Below are 23,548 nucleotides of genomic sequence, written 5' to 3'. Positions count from 1 at the left end.
GCACAGTTTGTTATTCTTCCAGGTAACATAGTAACAAATCCAAATTGCTGCTCTCTTTGTAGGCAAGCAAGGGTTTGTTGCAACTGCAATTCTTACTTCTTCTTGGAAATGTAGGGACGACAGTACATTCCATCACATCCATCTAGTGTACACAGGTAGGTCCATTGTGGCGGGCGGGCTGCTTTAATGGCTGTTTGCTGTTCCCCCTACTCCACTCCACTATTTGACTGTGGTGCTGCATCAATCAATCAGTGGCTGGCTCAGGTGCAGCTCTTTAACCTACCTAAAAGGGAGGGCGGAGAGAAGACAAGGAAGGTGAATGAGCTGTTCCAATGTGAAATGCCGGAAACACAGAAACACAGAAGACACACACACACACACACACACACACACACACACACACACACACACACACACACACACACACACACACACACACACACACACACAACAAGAGGTGGCAATGTATTAATTAATTGCATTTAATAAATGAGCTCATTATCACACATGACTGTACAAATGCATTGTCCAACAGGTGTTGAAATAATGGGATTAAAAGGGGAGATCCCATCAGAAAGACAAAAACAATAGCAAACACAAATAGCACTTTTGGAATCTGATTTTAGTCAACACATAAGGGAAGGGTGCACCGGTCCTGGAAATACTGCAATACCAGGTCAATGCGTGGAGTGGACAGAGCAAGCTCTATTTCCATCTCCCTGTTCTAAAAATCCATTTAATATATGGTCCCCAGATAGGGGACGTATCAGATATTAAACTGATAAGAACAGATACTACACTTGATCTTAGCCAAAAGGCCGAGAAGCGATAACCCGAGCGGCCCTTGCCTTGCCCGAGCCTGTCCCATACTGCTGTTCACCCCTTGCAGCGATTGATTCAGCCTACTCCTAGGCAATTCCATGGGGCCCTGCAGGCTCACACACATTTACAGCTACTAAGCGGGAGGGAGGTGAATAAAGGCCGGAGAGGAAGCTACACAGGATTTGCTTCTTTTGCTTGCACCACAATGCAGTGCTGAAAGAGGAGGAATCTACATAAAAACGCCTTCCTGGCAACGCCCAAATGCCCTCCTGCCATGCAGATAAACACTGGCAGCGGCAGCAAGTGCATGCCCACAGCCACCCCTTGTTCCTTCACACCTTGTATCAGCTGTAATCCAGTCCAGTCCAGTCCAGTGCTGCCTGCTGAGCAGCACTGACCAACACTGCCTGGGCCCAGGCTTTTATCTCTGAGGCAGGCCCCATTATGATGTCAGAAAGCTGGCTCTGGAATCCTGAGGGCTCCACTATGACACGTGCAAAGTTCCGTCTGAACTTTATATAAGACGGTGCGGCTCAGTCAGTCACTCAGTGTTGCCTGAGAGGGCAACACTGCAACAGCCGGCCGCCAGGCTGTCTTTTTTTTGCACATTTATTTGCCTCCAGGAGGCCACAAGAGGGAGACAAGGGACTGCAAAATGGAAAATAGGCATCCACCAACTTTACAGACAACTTCTCTTTGCTCCTACAACCTCCATCCTTGCACAGTTTGTTATTCTTCCAGGTAACATAGTAACAAATCCAAATTGCTGCTCTCTTTGTAGGCAAGCAAGGGTTTGTTGCAACTGCAATTCTTACTTCTTCTTGGAAATGTAGGGACGACAGTACATTCCATCACATCCATCTAGTGTACACAGGTAGGTCCATTGTGGCGGGCGGGCTGCTTTAATGGCTGTTTGCTGTTCCCCCTACTCCACTCCACTATTTGACTGTGGTGCTGCATCAATCAATCAGTGGCTGGCTCAGGTGCAGCTCTTTAACCTACCTAAAAGGGAGGGCGGAGAGAAGACAAGGAAGGTGAATGAGCTGTTCCAATGTGAAATGCCGGAAACACAGAAACACAGAAGACACACACACACACACACACACACACACACACACACACACACACACACACACACACACAACAAGAGGTGGCAATGTATTAATTAATTGCATTTAATAAATGAGCTCATTATCACACATGACTGTACAAATGCATTGTCCAACAGGTGTTGAAATAATGGGATTAAAAGGGGAGATCCCATCAGAAAGACAAAAACAATAGCAAACACAAATAGCACTTTTGGAATCTGATTTTAGTCAACACATAAGGGAAGGGTGCACCGGTCCTGGAAATACTGCAATACCAGGTCAATGCGTGGAGTGGACAGAGCAAGCTCTATTTCCATCTCCCTGTTCTAAAAATCCATTTAATATATGGTCCCCAGATAGGGGACGTATCAGATATTAAACTGATAAGAACAGATACTACACTTGATCTTAGCCAAAAGGCCGAGAAGCGATAACCCGAGCGGCCCTTGCCTTGCCCGAGCCTGTCCCATACTGCTGTTCACCCCTTGCAGCGATTGATTCAGCCTACTCCTAGGCAATTCCATGGGGCCCTGCAGGCTCACACACATTTACAGCTACTAAGCGGGAGGGAGGTGAATAAAGGCCGGAGAGGAAGCTACACAGGATTTGCTTCTTTTGCTTGCACCACAATGCAGTGCTGAAAGAGGAGGAATCTACATAAAAACGCCTTCCTGGCAACGCCCAAATGCCCTCCTGCCATGCAGATAAACACTGGCAGCGGCAGCAAGTGCATGCCCACAGCCACCCCTTGTTCCTTCACACCTTGTATCAGCTGTAATCCAGTCCAGTCCAGTCCAGTGCTGCCTGCTGAGCAGCACTGACCAACACTGCCTGGGCCCAGGCTTTTATCTCTGAGGCAGGCCCCATTATGATGTCAGAAAGCTGGCTCTGGAATCCTGAGGGCTCCACTATGACACGTGCAAAGTTCCGTCTGAACTTTATATAAGACGGTGCGGCTCAGTCAGTCACTCAGTGTTGCCTGAGAGGGCAACACTGCAACAGCCGGCCGCCAGGCTGTCTTTTTTTTGCACATTTATTTGCCTCCAGGAGGCCACAAGAGGGAGACAAGGGACTGCAAAATGGAAAATAGGCATCCACCAACTTTACAGACAACTTCTCTTTGCTCCTACAACCTCCATCCTTGCACAGTTTGTTATTCTTCCAGGTAACATAGTAACAAATCCAAATTGCTGCTCTCTTTGTAGGCAAGCAAGGGTTTGTTGCAACTGCAATTCTTACTTCTTCTTGGAAATGTAGGGACGACAGTACATTCCATCACATCCATCTAGTGTACACAGGTAGGTCCATTGTGGCGGGCGGGCTGCTTTAATGGCTGTTTGCTGTTCCCCCTACTCCACTCCACTATTTGACTGTGGTGCTGCATCAATCAATCAGTGGCTGGCTCAGGTGCAGCTCTTTAACCTACCTAAAAGGGAGGGCGGAGAGAAGACAAGGAAGGTGAATGAGCTGTTCCAATGTGAAATGCCGGAAACACAGAAACACAGAAGACACACACACACACACACACACACACACACACACACACACACACACACACACACACACACAACAAGAGGTGGCAATGTATTAATTAATTGCATTTAATAAATGAGCTCATTATCACACATGACTGTACAAATGCATTGTCCAACAGGTGTTGAAATAATGGGATTAAAAGGGGAGATCCCATCAGAAAGACAAAAACAATAGCAAACACAAATAGCACTTTTGGAATCTGATTTTAGTCAACACATAAGGGAAGGGTGCACCGGTCCTGGAAATACTGCAATACCAGGTCAATGCGTGGAGTGGACAGAGCAAGCTCTATTTCCATCTCCCTGTTCTAAAAATCCATTTAATATATGGTCCCCAGATAGGGGACGTATCAGATATTAAACTGATAAGAACAGATACTACACTTGATCTTAGCCAAAAGGCCGAGAAGCGATAACCCGAGCGGCCCTTGCCTTGCCCGAGCCTGTCCCATACTGCTGTTCACCCCTTGCAGCGATTGATTCAGCCTACTCCTAGGCAATTCCATGGGGCCCTGCAGGCTCACACACATTTACAGCTACTAAGCGGGAGGGAGGTGAATAAAGGCCGGAGAGGAAGCTACACAGGATTTGCTTCTTTTGCTTGCACCACAATGCAGTGCTGAAAGAGGAGGAATCTACATAAAAACGCCTTCCTGGCAACGCCCAAATGCCCTCCTGCCATGCAGATAAACACTGGCAGCGGCAGCAAGTGCATGCCCACAGCCACCCCTTGTTCCTTCACACCTTGTATCAGCTGTAATCCAGTCCAGTCCAGTCCAGTGCTGCCTGCTGAGCAGCACTGACCAACACTGCCTGGGCCCAGGCTTTTATCTCTGAGGCAGGCCCCATTATGATGTCAGAAAGCTGGCTCTGGAATCCTGAGGGCTCCACTATGACACGTGCAAAGTTCCGTCTGAACTTTATATAAGACGGTGCGGCTCAGTCAGTCACTCAGTGTTGCCTGAGAGGGCAACACTGCAACAGCCGGCCGCCAGGCTGTCTTTTTTTTGCACATTTATTTGCCTCCAGGAGGCCACAAGAGGGAGACAAGGGACTGCAAAATGGAAAATAGGCATCCACCAACTTTACAGACAACTTCTCTTTGCTCCTACAACCTCCATCCTTGCACAGTTTGTTATTCTTCCAGGTAACATAGTAACAAATCCAAATTGCTGCTCTCTTTGTAGGCAAGCAAGGGTTTGTTGCAACTGCAATTCTTACTTCTTCTTGGAAATGTAGGGACGACAGTACATTCCATCACATCCATCTAGTGTACACAGGTAGGTCCATTGTGGCGGGCGGGCTGCTTTAATGGCTGTTTGCTGTTCCCCCTACTCCACTCCACTATTTGACTGTGGTGCTGCATCAATCAATCAGTGGCTGGCTCAGGTGCAGCTCTTTAACCTACCTAAAAGGGAGGGCGGAGAGAAGACAAGGAAGGTGAATGAGCTGTTCCAATGTGAAATGCCGGAAACACAGAAACACAGAAGACACACACACACACACACACACACACACACACACACACACACACACACACACACACACACACACAACAAGAGGTGGCAATGTATTAATTAATTGCATTTAATAAATGAGCTCATTATCACACATGACTGTACAAATGCATTGTCCAACAGGTGTTGAAATAATGGGATTAAAAGGGGAGATCCCATCAGAAAGACAAAAACAATAGCAAACACAAATAGCACTTTTGGAATCTGATTTTAGTCAACACATAAGGGAAGGGTGCACCGGTCCTGGAAATACTGCAATACCAGGTCAATGCGTGGAGTGGACAGAGCAAGCTCTATTTCCATCTCCCTGTTCTAAAAATCCATTTAATATATGGTCCCCAGATAGGGGACGTATCAGATATTAAACTGATAAGAACAGATTTTTTTTTTTTTTTTTTTTTTTTTTTTTTTTTTTTTTTTTTTTTTTTTTTTTATTAAACCATTCAGGTTTTTTTGAATAAAACCGAGAACTGTAGTTGTTCAAACCACCTCTCTATTTTTCAAAAAATCTCATCACTCTGGTTCATTATTTTATTTTTCCATCAAATACAAGATAAATCAAACAAATTCCTCAAACTAAATACCTCCATTTCAACATTCGCCATATCCCTTCCGCATCCATACCTCTTTCTAGATCCCATTTATAATAAAAATACAATTTAGCCAATACCATACTAACCACATCCTCCATCTCAAATACTTCTCTTTTATACACATTCAAATTCCTCGTATTCCACAATACTTCTTTCACACAAGTCAGAAAAATCCACAACACTCTATCCTTTTCACTACCCAAACTACACAAACCAAACAAGACAATTTCATACGTCAAAACCTTCAAACCAGTCAATTCTTCACACAACCCACTCAACTTTTTCCAAACATCCTTTGCATGCTTACACGACCAAAACACATGACTCACATCCTCATCATCCCCACAACCTTCTCTCGGACACCTTTCAGATGCAACCAAACCTCTTCTTTTCTGAACACTCCTTACAGGCAACACTCCATGTACCGACATCCATAACAAATCTTTCTGCTTATTTGACACATCATACGTAACAATCTTCTTCCACACAGACTTAGACTCCTTCGAATTCAAACCATTTACAGAACACATCACATTATTCATACACATACTTCTCACAACATTCTTTTCACTCAGAAATCTCTCCATTCTTACATCCTCTAGCTGGAATTTTTTGATAAATTTTTCTACATACAAATACCACCCTGTGCACTGAAAAGCAATTGGTTTACATAAATTCCGTTTTTCCCACCTTAAACGCTGAATCACCGTTCCAGCTAAATACTTCGACATTCTAGAAGCCTTGGATTCTTTAAATAAAAGCTCAACAAAAAAACGTACACAATTAATTCCAATGAAAATCTCCAAATTTGGGAAATCCAAGCCTCCATTACGTCTGCTTTTCATTAGAATTTCTCTCCTTGCCTTCTCAATCCCGCTCCCCCATAAAAAAAGGAACAAAACTCTATTCACTTTTTTTAACATAGCAACAGCAGGAGGAAAAACCAAAGCAACATATAAAATCATAGGTAGAATAATGCTTTTGACAATTAAAACCTTCCCCGAAAAAGAAAGATCCCTCATTCTCCACATTTCCAACTTTCTCACAATCCTACCACCTAACTCATCCCAACTTTCTCTCCCTTTCAACTCATCATCAAACACAATACCCAAAATTTTCACACCATTCACCTGTTCCATATCAGGATCACTCACCCGTTCATTACTGAAGAAAAATTTAAATTTGCTCTTACCCCAATTTATTTTAAAAGCAGACGCAATACAAAACATATTTACAATCAACTTCACTCTGGACATATCATACACTGAATCACACAATACACAAATATCATCCATATATCCCAAAGCTTTCACACGCTTTCCATCACACCCGGGCACCACCAAACCTTTCACAACCTTATCATTTCTAATCATTTGCAACAATGGTTCAATCGCACAAATAAAAAGGATGGGAGACAACGGACAACCCTGTCGCACACCAGACATAATACTAAATGATTCTGAAAAAAACCCATTCACCTGCACACAACTCTTTGCATTCGCGTATAATTTCTTCAACAAACTCACAAACTGAACCGGAAAACCCATTCTCTCTAACACTTTGAACAAAAACACATGCGCCACACGATCAAACGCTTTCTCAAAATCTAACGCACACACAATCACCTTCTTATTCCGACCCTTACAATCCTCAAGCATGTCCCGCACCAACGCCACATTCTCATGCAATTTCCTTTTCGGTACCGCACATACCTGATCCTCATCAATCACACACCCAATAACATTCCTCATACGATTCGCAATCAGCTTGGCAAAAATTTTATAATCCGTATTAAGCAAAGTAATTGGTCGCCAGTTTTCTAACCGTCTCTTATCTCCTTTTTTATGCAACAAAACTACCATACCCTTCTTCATCACATCACACATATTCATCCCAGAAAACAACACTCTCATAACATCTATAACATCCTTCCCAATTATATCCCAATATTTCCCATAGAACTCAGCTGGTATTCCATCGATCCCTGGAGACTTATTTTTAGCCATACTTCCCACCACATCCTTTACTTCACCATCCATAATCTCACCAAGCAAAGACTCATATTCACTTTCAGGAACAAAATTACCCACAATATCCAAAAACTCCTCATCATCACCCAGATCACACTTCTTCAAATCATACAGTTGTTTATAAAAATCAGACACCACATCAATCACATCCTTACCAAACACCTCTTTATCATCCTTATCCAATAACACATTCATTCCACTTTTCCCACCACACATTTTTTTAAAGAAAAATCTAGTGCACTTCTCGTGATTATCTCTAACCTCCACCTTAGATCTAAATATTATTTCTTTCCCTTTCTCTCGGAACCACTCCTTAATATCTTTTTTTGTTTTTTCCAAATCGTGTCTTACATCCATACCCAAATTTTTACATTGTTGAAGGAACGTCATCCGCATATTAAAGCGTGAATATTCTAATCTTTTCCTTCTCGCTCTTCTATACCCTATCTGTCTAAAGAAACCACCAATCTTTTTTTTCACCCATACCCACCATTCACACACATTAGAGAAAGAACTTTTCTTCCTAACCCAAAACCCATATTTTTTCCCAAACCTAGTTTTCACCCTTTCATCACTCAGAAAACTAACATTCATCTTCCATACCCCTCTACCATAAAAGAAATTATTTATAACAAAAACCCCCAACAAACACTCGTGATCTGAAAACCACACTCTCTCCTGCGCATAATCTACACATTTCATTGCTGAAATAGAAAAAAAGAAAAAGTCCAGACGAGAATCTGTTCTTCCGTCATCGGCATGGTAAGTAAATGGACCTGGTTTCCTGGTGACAGCGTCCTGCAAAGCAAAGTCCTGCAAAATTTTATTCCACAAAACTCCAGTGACATCCACATTAGACTCTGTGGACCCAGCTCGGGCCTGCTTCTCCAGGATACAGTTAATGTCACCAACAATAATTACAGGAACTTTACCATGAAGAAAAAATTTTAAAGAATCAAAAAGTGCCAACCTATCAGTTTTCACAGCATGGCCATAGATATTAATTAGCCTAAACTGCCACCCCTTATAGGATAGTAACACACAGACACATCTTCCTTCCTGTATAATTTGAGTCTGTTTGATGACAAACTCATTATTTTTAAAAAGAATACCAATTCCATCATTCCTATTTGTGGAAGAAAAAGACCAAATTGCTTCCCCAAACTTCCATTCTTCTTTCCTAGGCATTTTTGACAAACCACATTCTTGTACGCAAACAATGTCACTGCCCTTAGAGGCCAAAAAGTCCAGGACTGCAGCACGCTTGTGAGCAGAGGAGAACACCCGTACATTTTGTGAGACAATTTTTAATCTCAAAGACATGCGGGCATAGTATTGTTAGTGCAATGGAAAACCATGGAAAAAACCAGAACATATCACGTCCCAGGGAAATACATCGCTCTTTCCAAATTTGCCACATTGACTTCACTGAGGAAACCTCCTCCAGGAGAGCTGGGTACTTCTGAGGCCACCTCAGATGACTTAGGGCTAGAACTGGAGTCACTATCCAGCAAAGAAAAAGGATTTGCATGAGCAGAATCTTCCAATAAGCCTATCTTAAGTCTCTTCACCGCCTTTCCAGACTTCCCCCTTTTTGAGACAACTTTATGGAAGATTTCCGCACTAGTGGCACTAGGCATCCTGGCCTCCTTCTCGTCCTCCTCCGATATTGACCACTCCACTTTTGCTGAATCGTCCATTTTTGACTCTGGGCTAGAAAAGGACAAAATTTGCATACTTGCACCGTTATCAGGGTATGCACACCCACTAGGTGGCGCTGTGTCTTTACCTTCCATAGGTATAACCCCAGGTGTCTCATCAACAGTTGGCTCTGCAGGAGGGACCACACCCAACTCCATGCTGTCAGTATGTGAGGTTAGAACCTCTCCTAATCCAGCTTTCCCAGGGTCCTGAGAAGCAGCCACAGAAACATTGCCAGCTGGCTCTGAAATTACCTCAGAAGAGGCAGCAAGGGAACTTGTTGTTCTCACCTGTCTGCCCCATGTTCTTCTCTCTTGTCCTAAGAAAGGAAACACCTTTGGACATTTCCTACAGGTATGACCAGGCAAACCACAAATATCACACCTGGATGGGGAAATACATGCACTAGCCTCATGTCCTGTTTCCTTGCAATTTCTGCAAACTTTGCCTTTGCATGCATCTTTGGTATGCCCGTAGGAAAAACATGATCTACAAAAGCATGGCATATCTTGGTAGTACAGATATCCCTTATTCCCACCAATGGAAAAATTAGCAGGAGGATTCATCACTCCTCCAATACAGCTGGAGTCAGGTTTCAGCCTGACCCAGTACTTGATATCACCATTAAAGACTCCCCATAGGTTCTTCTGCTCCACACCACCTCTAACATGGGTACAGTAATGAGCTAAAAAAGCCCTGACCAGCCTTCTATCCAAAAATGGGTTATACATATGAATTGTTATACATTTCTCCACTGTAGAAAAAAGAGGTTGCACTTCAATGGATGTTAATGCCTCATGCATGTGTTTTTCCTTTAGCAACTGAAAAACGTTTAAACAGTAGGCGGCCTCAAAAAAGGATACATCATATGTAGCAATATTGCTGAAAGCTTGGATACAGAATACCTCTACCAACTTAACTCCAGCCAGGTCCAGAAGGATGTTCTCAATGATATGTCCAGTATCAACTTCGTCTCTCCTCTGCTCATTCACCACGAAACGGATAGTGTTACGCACAGCTGCCATCTTGAAATGGAATGCCCAACGGCACGATGATCGCTCCCAAAAACGTCGGATAGGACTCCACGAAAGACCGAACCCCCGGCCCAGACCAGGCAATAAACCTGATCTGAGCCAAAAGGCCGAGAAGCGATAACCCGAGCGGCCCTTGCCTTGCCCGAGCCTGTCCCATACTGCTGTTCACCCCTTGCAGCGATTGATTCAGCCTACTCCTAGGCAATTCCATGGGGCCCTGCAGGCTCACACACATTTACAGCTACTAAGCGGGAGGGAGGTGAATAAAGGCCGGAGAGGAAGCTACACAGGATTTGCTTCTTTTGCTTGCACCACAATGCAGTGCTGAAAGAGGAGGAATCTACATAAAAACGCCTTCCTGGCAACGCCCAAATGCCCTCCTGCCATGCAGATAAACACTGGCAGCGGCAGCAAGTGCATGCCCACAGCCACCCCTTGTTCCTTCACACCTTGTATCAGCTGTAATCCAGTCCAGTCCAGTCCAGTGCTGCCTGCTGAGCAGCACTGACCAACACTGCCTGGGCCCAGGCTTTTATCTCTGAGGCAGGCCCCATTATGATGTCAGAAAGCTGGCTCTGGAATCCTGAGGGCTCCACTATGACACGTGCAAAGTTCCGTCTGAACTTTATATAAGACGGTGCGGCTCAGTCAGTCACTCAGTGTTGCCTGAGAGGGCAACACTGCAACAGCCGGCCGCCAGGCTGTCTTTTTTTTGCACATTTATTTGCCTCCAGGAGGCCACAAGAGGGAGACAAGGGACTGCAAAATGGAAAATAGGCATCCACCAACTTTACAGACAACTTCTCTTTGCTCCTACAACCTCCATCCTTGCACAGTTTGTTATTCTTCCAGGTAACATAGTAACAAATCCAAATTGCTGCTCTCTTTGTAGGCAAGCAAGGGTTTGTTGCAACTGCAATTCTTACTTCTTCTTGGAAATGTAGGGACGACAGTACATTCCATCACATCCATCTAGTGTACACAGGTAGGTCCATTGTGGCGGGCGGGCTGCTTTAATGGCTGTTTGCTGTTCCCCCTACTCCACTCCACTATTTGACTGTGGTGCTGCATCAATCAATCAGTGGCTGGCTCAGGTGCAGCTCTTTAACCTACCTAAAAGGGAGGGCGGAGAGAAGACAAGGAAGGTGAATGAGCTGTTCCAATGTGAAATGCCGGAAACACAGAAACACAGAAGACACACACACACACACACACACACACACACACACACACACACACACACACACACACACACACACACACACACACACACACACAACAAGAGGTGGCAATGTATTAATTAATTGCATTTAATAAATGAGCTCATTATCACACATGACTGTACAAATGCATTGTCCAACAGGTGTTGAAATAATGGGATTAAAAGGGGAGATCCCATCAGAAAGACAAAAACAATAGCAAACACAAATAGCACTTTTGGAATCTGATTTTAGTCAACACATAAGGGAAGGGTGCACCGGTCCTGGAAATACTGCAATACCAGGTCAATGCGTGGAGTGGACAGAGCAAGCTCTATTTCCATCTCCCTGTTCTAAAAATCCATTTAATATATGGTCCCCAGATAGGGGACGTATCAGATATTAAACTGATAAGAACAGATAAGGTTTCAACAAAGTTTTTTATTGGCAAAAATAATATATTTTACAGACTTTTTTTTTAAAATTGAAACCACAAGATAAAATCAACAGCATAATACATGAATATTCATACATTTAAATGAATACAAAAGTAATAATAATAAGACCATTAATACAGATGTTATAATAAAAGTACAGAACCATAGCAGGATAAAATTTATACAGGGCATAAAAGACATAAAAGAATAAAACCATTTTTATTTACAATGTTATGGTATTCCACATTTGCAAACACCACATGGATGTTGCTTCTTTTACCCCTAGCTGCTTTTTGTCCCTAAGATAATAAATATACATTTCACTTAGGGCATATTTCACACAATTTTTAACGTCAATAAAATCATGTTTAAAAAGCAGAATGTTCCTAACCTTCCAAATGGCATTCTTAAAACAGTTTAAAATGATCCAACAGACCATTTGCTGTTTAAAACTTGGGCAGTTAAAAAGACCATAAAACACGTATTCAAATTTAAGATCTTTAAGACCGCAGGCCCATTTCAGCAATGGGCCTACCTTCCTCCAAACCTCCTGTGCATATGGGCAGTTCCAAAACAGGTGCATTATCGTCTCGTCGTCACCACACCTGTCTCTCGGGCACTTGGCTCTCGCCACCAGTCCTCGCCTATGCTGGAATTCACGAGTAGGGAGGCACTGGTGAACGATTGCCCAGGCAAGGTCCTTGTGCACATTTGCCATAAATTTCCCGAAAACGTTCCGCCACACCACCTTGGACCTTGCCTGTGAGAAATTTGAAACTGCCAGTGTATCCTCCTGCCGCCTACAGGAGAGTGACACTTTTTTCTGGTCCCCCAATATGTCAGGCTCCAATTCTTGGAGACCTAGGAGCCTGACAGTTTTTTCGAGCACCGCATATTGTTTTGGGGGACACAGAAGCACAGGAGAATTCAAAGGGACACGAAACCATCGTTTAAAAATCATGCCCGTAGCGTACTTTAAAAAGTAGCTAAAAATACCATCAGAATTATACATTTTAAAACAGAAGCAAAAGTATTTAATGTAAAAGAAGTTAAAAAGGTTAGGAACATCTCTCCCGCCATTGTCCTTACATCTGTACATAAAATCACGTTTTAGTTTTTCCATTTTGGAACCCCATAAAAACATAAAACAGATCCTGGTCACTTTTTTAATATATAAAATTGTTGGAGGGAAAACCATAGCTACATAAAGCATTATGGGTAATAAAACAGATTTAATTATTAAAACTTTTCCCTCCATGGTGAGATTTCTCAAATTCCACATTAAAACCTTTTTTTCCATTTTGGCAATTACTGAATCCCAATTGGGTCTCCCATCGTTTTCTTGATTAAAAACAATTCCTAAAATTTTTATCTGATCCTGCTGCATGTTAACTCCTGGTGTCACAGAGGAATCCCATACACCAGTATAAAAACAGTCACACTTATCAACGTTTAATTTAAAACCAGAGGCTTCACAAAAAAAGCCGGTGTTCCTCAATGCCCGTCTCATAGAAGCGGCGTCTGGGCATAGGACGGTGGCGTCATCCATATAGCCTAGGATTTTTACCTGGTTCCCCCTTCCTCCAGGTATGGGCACGCCTCTGATGACTTTATCATCTCTTATTAGGGTGAACAGAGGTTCTATGGCACAAATAAAAAGGAGCGGAGACAACGGGCACCCCTGTTTCACCCCTGATAAAAGAGGAACACCTTTAGTTAAAAATCCGTTGATAGAAATTTGGCTAAAACAGGATCGATATAAAAGCTTAATACGTGTTAAAATAATTTCAGGAACAGCCATCTTTTTAAGAACCATAAAAAGATATTCATGGGAGACCCGGTCAAAAGCCTTCTCGAAATCTAAGGATAAAATAGCAAGGCTTTGACCCCTTTCTTTAAAATACCAAATGATGTCACGTAAAATATTCAGGGACTCAGTAATTGACCTCCCAGGTACCCCACATACCTGGTTTGGATGGATTAATTTATGAATAAAAGGTTTAAAACGGATTGTTATTAGTTTAGCTAAAATTTTACAATCAACGTTTAAAAGAGTAATAGGGCGCCAGTTTTTTAACTGGTCCCTCTCACCTTTTTTAAAAATTAAGGACACAATCCCCCTCCTCCAGGAAGGGGGCAGCTCTTCAGTAATAAAAACTTCCTTATACAATAAAAACATGTCATTCTTTAAAATTTCCCAAAAAGCATGATAAAATTCGATGGGCAGACCATCTTCCCCAGGAGCTTTCCCATTAGAAAAACTTTTAAAAGCAAATAAAAGTTCCTCCAAGGTAATATTACGGGATAAAACTTCCTGGTCTAAAATATCTAGCTTGGCATCAAGGGAATTAAGAACATGTTCTAAAAAGGAAGGATCAATATTTTTCTTGTTAAAAAGAGATTGGTAGAAATTAAAAGCAGAATTTAAAATGCCGACCATAGTGGTTTCTCCTTCAAGGTTTAAAATGACATCTCGTTTATCCATTACCTTTTTGAAGAAGAACCGGGAACACTTCTCGCCATCCTCGAGGTGCTTTACATGTGAATTAAAAATTATTTGTTTCCCTTTCTCTTCTATGGCATATTTTATTTCAGCTTTAAGATTTAAGATATCATCATCAACATCCATACCAATCTCCTTCAATTTAAAAAGTACATGTAAACGTTTATTAAGAACATAAAACCATTGTTTTTTCTCTTTTGCTTTCTTCTTACCTGCTCGAATAAAAAAAGCTCTGATTTTGGGTTTAATGCCCTCCCACCAGTGTAGCATAGGCTGACTGGGCGCTCTATGGGACTGCCAACACTGGTAGGTCCGCACAAACTCCTCTTTAATGATGGGGTCCTCCAGGAGTGTGGTGTTTAGTCTCCAGGGACCCCTACAAGCTTTTTGCTCTCCCTCTAGCTCCAGGTGCACTGAAAGGAGCTTGTGATCAGATAAAATATTTGTTAAAAGCAAACATTTTTTGGGAATAAAACTATTAGAAGTGAAAATAAAATCAATTCTGGAGCTCACTCTTCCATTGGACCAGGTGGGGCCTGGGTCCGCAGGCAAGAGTTCCCTCCAGCAATCTTTCAATTTAAAATCACCAATAAAATTCTTGAGCAGGTAAGAAGTACGGTCAATTTTTCGATTAAAATCCCCACCCTGGCGGTGTTCTCCATCTCGCACACAGTTAAAATCACCACCCACCAGCAGGGGGGTAGACCCAACACAAAACAATGGTAAAATCTCTAATAGTTCTGCCCTCTCCTGTTTGGTAGGAGGGGCATAAACGTTTAAAACACGAATTAAAGTTCCATTAAAAAGCAAATGTATTAAAATAGCTCTGCCGGGCATGATTTCAGTCACTGTTTGGATGGAGATAAAACGACCTCGGCAGAGCAATCCAACCCCCGCAGAGCGACAGTCATTTCCACCAGACCAGACTGAGGGGCCTAGTTTCCAGTCCATCTTTAAATCTTGATATTCCAAGTCATTAGGGATTCCACATTCTTGAAGCAGGCAAAGGTCAAAGTCCACAGTCTCTAAAAATGAAAATAAAGCAGTCCTGCGGACAGGGCTCTTTAGGGACCTCACATTTAGTGAGGCGACTTTGATAGGAACCAACATAGTCTTAGTTGAGGTCAGGGTCCGAACCAGAAGAGTCGTACTCGGAGATCAGCTGCGAGTCTGGACCCCCTTTTTGAGGGGTCAATAAATCTTGGATGTTGGTAGGGTCAGAGCCAGATACGTGGGCGGCTCCAACCCCCACACTGCTCTCATCCGAACTCCGATAGGCAGCTTTCCTCCGAACTCCGGACTCCTCTTCCTCTCGCTGTCTCTTTGCAGAATGGCTCCTATCCATCTCCTCGAAGTCGCTCTCACCCATCTCTGGCCCCTGGCTGAAGATATCGCTGATGTCCTTCCTGGGCAGCTGCACAGGGGCCTGTGAGGTCCCATCGCTCTTGGCAACCTTTGCCTGCTTACGGGGAGCCTTCATCGCAAGCCCCTCCACAACCGCAGTGGAGGAACTTTGCTCCGACCCCCCCGTTGACCGGAAATGGTCAAAACGAGGCTCCAATCCAGCATATTTTAGGGTTTTCTTAATGGAGCCCTCGTCTGACACAGAGTGTCTCCGCTCCATGCCCACACTCTTGGGACAGGCGTCAGGTCCTACTGCAGAACCTACGGAGCCACGACGCCTGTCGCTAACCACTGCCTCAACAGGGTCCACTGCAGGCGGAGCAGAGGACCTGTTTGCAGAGGTGCCGGTCAACTTATGTCCAGCAGAGTCAGAATTCCTCCTGCTCTGCCTGGACCCGGTGGAATCCCTATGGCCGTCCCTCGAGGCTGACATCGGTGGGCCCCCCGATGGAGCTGTGAAGGACTTTGGCCTGGACCCCTCAGTCGTCAATGCTCGTTTTGGGGCATTACCAGCGGCGTCTGCACATGTTGCAAACTGCCGCTCTGGCCCTGGTCTGGGTGGCCCAGATTTCGCTCTGCGGGGGCAATCTTTAAAAGCATGCCCAGTCATGCCGCACAGATTGCACAACACCTCGGAACTGCATTTTGCCGCTACGTGTCCAACCTGGCCACACCTGTTACACTGCACCACATGGGGCCGGTCACAATGTTCTCTGGTGTGGCCATATCTCAAGCAGTTCCGGCAGGCTATTGGCATCTGGGGGTAAAATAGGAATCCTCGATTCTTCCCAATGGCAAAGTTCTGGGGTGGGTGATGTAAGCCTCCAATGCCATTGGGATCCTGGCGGAACTTCACCCAATATTTTCTTTTGCCATTCCAGAAGCTCTGGGTGTTCAAGATTTTATGTGAGAAGCGGACCTCCCTGCAGTAACGACTGAGGAAGGTTTCAATGTCACACTCTGAGACAAATGGACTGAACATGCACATCACGAGCGGGACTTCTTCCTCCCCGTAGAGGAATAAAAAGTTCAGTCCATTTAGCCGCTCCTCACTCTGGTCCGCATCAGACAATCTTTTGTGCATGTTGTCGCAACATGCCGCGGCCGTAAAGGATACGGTGTACCGACCGCGGCTTTCCTGGTCGTTGAGACACAGGATGTCCGCCCGCTTGAGCCCCAGGAAGTCCAGCAGAATCACCTCCACAATGAAGCGAAGGTTCTTCCGCTGGCGATGGCCTTCTTCCACCTCGATGCGGACGGACTGGCGCAACCGGGTGTCCCCGGATGCAAATCCAAATGTATATGGCATTTTCAGTGCCTGGGGGCTAAGCCTGTCCCTTATAGCAGCAAGGGCTCAGATTCCACAATTAAGTGGAACCCTCCCCCAAGGCCAAGGATTAGGGTACCCCAGACACCTACGAAGCCCGATAAACGCCCTCGGAACGCTCTTAGAAAAACGCCTCAAGGCCGGTTGACCTCTTGGGTAAGGCGCGATCGCAACTCGTTGTCCGGGGGCTAAGCCCACTCCCCAAATAGCAGCAAGGGGGTGAAGTCTCTCTGTGAAAAGAGACGATCCCCCAAGGCCAAGGAGCAGGGTACCCCGGACACCTCCCAACAAAACCAGATGCAGAAATACTACACCTGATCTTGCCAAAAGGCCGAGAAGCGATAACCCGAGCGGCCCTTGCCTTGCCCGAGCCTGTCCCATACTGCTGTTCACCCCTTGCAGCGATTGATTCAGCCTACTCCTAGGCAATTCCATGGGGCCCTGCAGGCTCACACACATTTACAGCTACTAAGCGGGAGGGAGGTGAATAAAGGCCGGAGAGGAAGCTACACAGGATTTGCTTCTTTTGCTTGCACCACAATGCAGTGCTGAAAGAGGAGGAATCTACATAAAAACGCCTTCCTGGCAACGCCCAAATGCCCTCCTGCCATGCAGATAAACACTGGCAGCGGCAGCAAGTGCATGCCCACAGCCACCCCTTGTTCCTTCACACCTTGTATCAGCTGTAATCCAGTCCAGTCCAGTCCAGTGCTGCCTGCTGAGCAGCACTGACCAACACTGCCTGGGCCCAGGCTTTTATCTCTGAGGCAGGCCCCATTATGATGTCAGAAAGCTGGCTCTGGAATCCTGAGGGCTCCACTATGACACGTGCAAAGTTCCGTCTGAACTTTATATAAGACGGTGCGGCTCAGTCAGTCACTCAGTGTTGCCTGAGAGGGCAACACTGCAACAGCCGGCCGCCAGGCTGTCTTTTTTTTGCACATTTATTTGCCTCCAGGAGGCCACAAGAGGGAGACAAGGGACTGCAAAATGGAAAATAGGCATCCACCAACTTTACAGACAACTTCTCTTTGCTCCTACAACCTCCATCCTTGCACAGTTTGTTATTCTTCCAGGTAACATAGTAACAAATCCAAATTGCTGCTCTCTTTGTAGGCAAGCAAGGGTTTGTTGCAACTGCAATTCTTACTTCTTCTTGGAAATGTAGGGACGACAGTACATTCCATCACATCCATCTAGTGTACACAGGTAGGTCCATTGTGGCGGGCGGGCTGCTTTAATGGCTGTTTGCTGTTCCCCCTACTCCACTCCACTATTTGACTGTGGTGCTGCATCAATCAATCAGTGGCTGGCTCAGGTGCAGCTCTTTAACCTACCTAAAAGGGAGGGCGGAGAGAAGACAAGGAAGGTGAATGAGCTGTTCCAATGTGAAATGCCGGAAACACAGAAACACAGAAGACACACACACACACACACACACACACACACACACACACACACACACACACACACACACACAACAAGAGGTGGCAATGTATTAATTAATTGCATTTAATAAATGAGCTCATTATCACACATGACTGTACAAATGCATTGTCCAACAGGTGTTGAAATAATGGGATTAAAAGGGGAGATCCCATCAGAAAGACAAAAACAATAGCAAACACAAATAGCACTTTTGGAATCTGATTTTAGTCAACACATAAGGGAAGGGTGCACCGGTCCTGGAAATACTGCAATACCAGGTCAATGCGTGGAGTGGACAGAGCAAGCTCTATTTCCATCTCCCTGTTCTAAAAATCCATTTAATATATGGTCCCCAGATAGGGGACGTATCAGATATTAAACTGATAAGAACAGATACTACACTTGATCTTAGCCAAAAGGCCGAGAAGCGATAACCCGAGCGGCCCTTGCCTTGCCCGAGCCTGTCCCATACTGCTGTTCACCCCTTGCAGCGATTGATTCAGCCTACTCCTAGGCAATTCCATGGGGCCCTGCAGGCTCACACACATTTACAGCTACTAAGCGGGAGGGAGGTGAATAAAGGCCGGAGAGGAAGCTACACAGGATTTGCTTCTTTTGCTTGCACCACAATGCAGTGCTGAAAGAGGAGGAATCTACATAAAAACGCCTTCCTGGCAACGCCCAAATGCCCTCCTGCCATGCAGATAAACACTGGCAGCGGCAGCAAGTGCATGCCCACAGCCACCCCTTGTTCCTTCACACCTTGTATCAGCTGTAATCCAGTCCAGTCCAGTCCAGTGCTGCCTGCTGAGCAGCACTGACCAACACTGCCTGGGCCCAGGCTTTTATCTATCTCTGAGGCAGGCCCCATTATGATGTCAGAAAGCTGGCTCTGGAATCCTGAGGGCTCCACTATGACACGTGCAAAGTTCCGTCTGAACTTTATATAAGACGGTGCGGCTCAGTCAGTCACTCAGTGTTGCCTGAGAGGGCAACACTGCAACAGCCGGCCGCCAGGCTGTCTTTTTTTTGCACATTTATTTGCCTCCAGGAGGCCACAAGAGGGAGACAAGGGACTGCAAAATGGAAAATAGGCATCCACCAACTTTACAGACAACTTCTCTTTGCTCCTACAACCTCCATCCTTGCACAGTTTGTTATTCTTCCAGGTAACATAGTAACAAATCCAAATTGCTGCTCTCTTTGTAGGCAAGCAAGGGTTTGTTGCAACTGCAATTCTTACTTCTTCTTGGAAATGTAGGGACGACAGTACATTCCATCACATCCATCTAGTGTACACAGGTAGGTCCATTGTGGCGGGCGGGCTGCTTTAATGGCTGTTTGCTGTTCCCCCTACTCCACTCCACTATTTGACTGTGGTGCTGCATCAATCAATCAGTGGCTGGCTCAGGTGCAGCTCTTTAACCTACCTAAAAGGGAGGGCGGAGAGAAGACAAGGAAGGTGAATGAGCTGTTCCAATGTGAAATGCCGGAAACACAGAAACACAGAAGACACACACACACACACACACACACACACACACACACACACACACACACACACACACACACACACACACACACACAACAAGAGGTGGCAATGTATTAATTAATTGCATTTAATAAATGAGCTCATTATCACACATGACTGTACAAATGCATTGTCCAACAGGTGTTGAAATAATGGGATTAAAAGGGGAGATCCCATCAGAAAGACAAAAACAATAGCAAACACAAATAGCACTTTTGGAATCTGATTTTAGTCAACACATAAGGGAAGGGTGCACCGGTCCTGGAAATACTGCAATACCAGGTCAATGCGTGGAGTGGACAGAGCAAGCTCTATTTCCATCTCCCTGTTCTAAAAATCCATTTAATATATGGTCCCCAGATAGGGGACGTATCAGATATTAAACTGATAAGAACAGATAAGGTTTCAACAAAGTTTTTTATTGGCAAAAATAATATATTTTACAGACTTTTTTTTAAAATTGAAACCACAAGATAAAATCAACAGCATAATACATGAATATTCATACATTTAAATGAATACAAAAGTAATAATAATAAGACCATTAATACAGATGTTATAATAAAAGTACAGAACAATAGCAGGATAAAATTTATACAGGGCATAAAAGACATAAAAGAATAAAACCATTTTTATTTACAATGTTATGGTATTCCACATTTGCAAACACCACATGGATGTTGCTTCTTTTACCCCTAGCTGCTTTTTGTCCCTAAGATAATAAATATACATTTCACTTAGGGCATATTTCACACAATTTTTAACGTCAATAAAATCATGTTTAAAAAGCAGAATGTTCCTAACCTTCCAAATGGCATTCTTAAAACAGTTTAAAATGATCCAACAGACCATTTGCTGTTTAAAACTTGGGCAGTTAAAAAGACCATAAAACACGTATTCAAATTTAAGATCTTTAAGACCGCAGGCCCATTTCAGCAATGGGCCTACCTTCCTCCAAACCTCCTGTGCATATGGGCAGTTCCAAAACAGGTGCATTATCGTCTCGTCGTCACCACACCTGTCTCTCGGGCACTTGGCTCTCGCCACCAGTCCTCGCCTATGCTGGAATTCACGAGTAGGGAGGCACTGGTGAACGATTGCCCAGGCAAGGTCCTTGTGCACATTTGCCATAAATTTCCCGAAAACGTTCCGCCACACCACCTTGGACCTTGCCTGTGAGAAATTTGAAACTGCCAGTGTATCCTCCTGCCGCCTACAGGAGAGTGACACTTTTTTCTGGTCCCCCAATATGTCAGGCTCCAATTCTTGGAGACCTAGGAGCCTGACAGTTTTTTCGAGCACCGCATATTGTTTTGGGGGACACAGAAGCACAGGAGAATTCAAAGGGACACGAAACCATCGTTTAAAAATCATGCCCGTAGCGTACTTTAAAAAGTAGCTAAAAATACCATCAGAATTATATATTTTAAAACAGAAGCAAAAGTATTTAATGTAAAAGAAGTTAAAAAGGTTAGGAACATCTCTCCCGCCATTGTCCTTACATCTGTACATAAAATCACGTTTTAGTTTTTCCATTTTGGAACCCCATAAAAACATAAAACAGATCCTGGTCACTTTTTTAATATATAAAATTGTTGGAGGGAAAACCATAGCTACATAAAGCATTATGGGTAATAAAACAGATTTAATTATTAAAACTTTTCCCTCCATGGTGAGATTTCTCAAATTCCACATTAAAACCTTTTTTTCCATTTTGGCAATTACTGAATCCCAATTGGGTCTCCCATCGTTTTCTTGATTAAAAACAATTCCTAAAATTTTTATCTGATCCTGCTGCATGTTAACTCCTGGTGTCACAGAGGAATCCCATACACCAGTATAAAAACAGTCACACTTATCAACGTTTAATTTAAAACCAGAGGCTTCACAAAAAAAGCCGGTGTTCCTCAATGCCCGTCTCATAGAAGCGGCGTCTGGGCATAGGACGGTGGCGTCATCCATATAGCCTAGGATTTTTACCTGGTTCCCCCTTCCTCCAGGTATGGGCACGCCTCTGATGACTTTATCATCTCTTATTAGGGTGAACAGAGGTTCTATGGCACAAATAAAAAGGAGCGGAGACAACGGGCACCCCTGTTTCACCCCTGATAAAAGAGGAACACCTTTAGTTAAAAATCCGTTGATAGAAATTTGGCTAAAACAGGATCGATATAAAAGCTTAATACGTGTTAAAATAATTTCAGGAACAGCCATCTTTTTAAGAACCATAAAAAGATATTCATGGGAGACCCGGTCAAAAGCCTTCTCGAAATCTAAGGATAAAATAGCAAGGCTTTGACCCCTTTCTTTAAAATACCAAATGATGTCACGTAAAATATTCAGGGACTCAGTAATTGACCTCCCAGGTACCCCACATACCTGGTTTGGATGGATTAATTTATGAATAAAAGGTTTAAAACGGATTGTTATTAGTTTAGCTAAAATTTTACAATCAACGTTTAAAAGAGTAATAGGGCGCCAGTTTTTTAACTGGTCCCTCTCACCTTTTTTAAAAATTAAGGACACAATCCCCCTCCTCCAGGAAGGGGGCAGCTCTTCAGTAATAAAAACTTCCTTATACAATAAAAACATGTCATTCTTTAAAATTTCCCAAAAAGCATGATAAAATTCGATGGGCAGACCATCTTCCCCAGGAGCTTTCCCATTAGAAAAACTTTTAAAAGCAAATAAAAGTTCCTCCAAGGTAATATTACGGGATAAAACTTCCTGGTCTAAAATATCTAGCTTGGCATCAAGGGAATTAAGAACATGTTCTAAAAAGGAAGGATCAATATTTTTCTTGTTAAAAAGAGATTGGTAGAAATTAAAAGCAGAATTTAAAATGCCGACCATAGTGGTTTCTCCTTCAAGGTTTAAAATGACATCTCGTTTATCCATTACCTTTTTGAAGAAGAACCGGGAACACTTCTCGCCATCCTCGAGGTGCTTTACATGTGAATTAAAAATTATTTGTTTCCCTTTCTCTTCTATGGCATATTTTATTTCAGCTTTAAGATTTAAGATATCATCATCAACATCCATACCAATCTCCTTCAATTTAAAAAGTACATGTAAACGTTTATTAAGAACATAAAACCATTGTTTTTTCTCTTTTGCTTTCTTCTTACCTGCTCGAATAAAAAAAGCTCTGATTTTGGGTTTAATGCCCTCCCACCAGTGTAGCATAGGCTGACTGGGCGCTCTATGGGACTGCCAACACTGGTAGGTCCGCACAAACTCCTCTTTAATGATGGGGTCCTCCAGGAGTGTGGTGTTTAGTCTCCAGGGACCCCTACAAGCTTTTTGCTCTCCCTCTAGCTCCAGGTGCACTGAAAGGAGCTTGTGATCAGATAAAATATTTGTTAAAAGCAAACATTTTTTGGGAATAAAACTATT

The 23,548-nt window shown here is 43.8% G+C and overlaps 6 non-coding genes and 1 pseudogene across 6 annotated transcripts; all 7 read right to left on the bottom strand.

Annotated features, from left to right (window-relative positions):
- Nucleotides 1-639: 639 nt before the first annotated feature.
- Nucleotides 640-830, bottom strand: LOC142698883 (U2 spliceosomal RNA). Its single transcript, XR_012865826.1, has one exon. It is a non-coding gene; the product is annotated as a U2 spliceosomal RNA (small nuclear RNA).
- A 1,324-nt stretch (nt 831-2,154) lies between these two features.
- LOC142698877 (U2 spliceosomal RNA) lies at nt 2,155-2,345 on the bottom strand. The gene has a single exon (XR_012865825.1). It is a non-coding gene; the product is annotated as a U2 spliceosomal RNA (small nuclear RNA).
- Nucleotides 2,346-3,671: 1,326 nt separating this feature from the next.
- On the bottom strand, nt 3,672-3,862 carry LOC142698865 (U2 spliceosomal RNA). The gene has a single exon (XR_012865817.1). It is a non-coding gene; the product is annotated as a U2 spliceosomal RNA (small nuclear RNA).
- Nucleotides 3,863-5,192: 1,330 nt separating this feature from the next.
- Nucleotides 5,193-5,363, bottom strand: LOC142698875 (U2 spliceosomal RNA; annotated as a pseudogene).
- Nucleotides 5,364-11,790: 6,427 nt separating this feature from the next.
- Nucleotides 11,791-11,982, bottom strand: LOC142698868 (U2 spliceosomal RNA). The gene has a single exon (XR_012865820.1). It is a non-coding gene; the product is annotated as a U2 spliceosomal RNA (small nuclear RNA).
- A 6,880-nt stretch (nt 11,983-18,862) lies between these two features.
- On the bottom strand, nt 18,863-19,053 carry LOC142698853 (U2 spliceosomal RNA). The gene has a single exon (XR_012865810.1). It is a non-coding gene; the product is annotated as a U2 spliceosomal RNA (small nuclear RNA).
- Nucleotides 19,054-20,397: 1,344 nt separating this feature from the next.
- LOC142698867 (U2 spliceosomal RNA) lies at nt 20,398-20,589 on the bottom strand. The gene has a single exon (XR_012865819.1). It is a non-coding gene; the product is annotated as a U2 spliceosomal RNA (small nuclear RNA).
- Nucleotides 20,590-23,548: the final 2,959 nt, after the last annotated feature.

Source organism: Rhinoderma darwinii, unplaced genomic scaffold (genome assembly GCF_050947455.1).
Source record: "Rhinoderma darwinii isolate aRhiDar2 unplaced genomic scaffold, aRhiDar2.hap1 Scaffold_1039, whole genome shotgun sequence".
NCBI classification, from domain to species: Eukaryota; Metazoa; Chordata; class Amphibia; order Anura; family Rhinodermatidae; genus Rhinoderma; species Rhinoderma darwinii.
The sequence above is the reverse complement of the archived record's forward strand: the minus strand, read 5'-3'. Positions and strand labels throughout refer to the sequence as shown.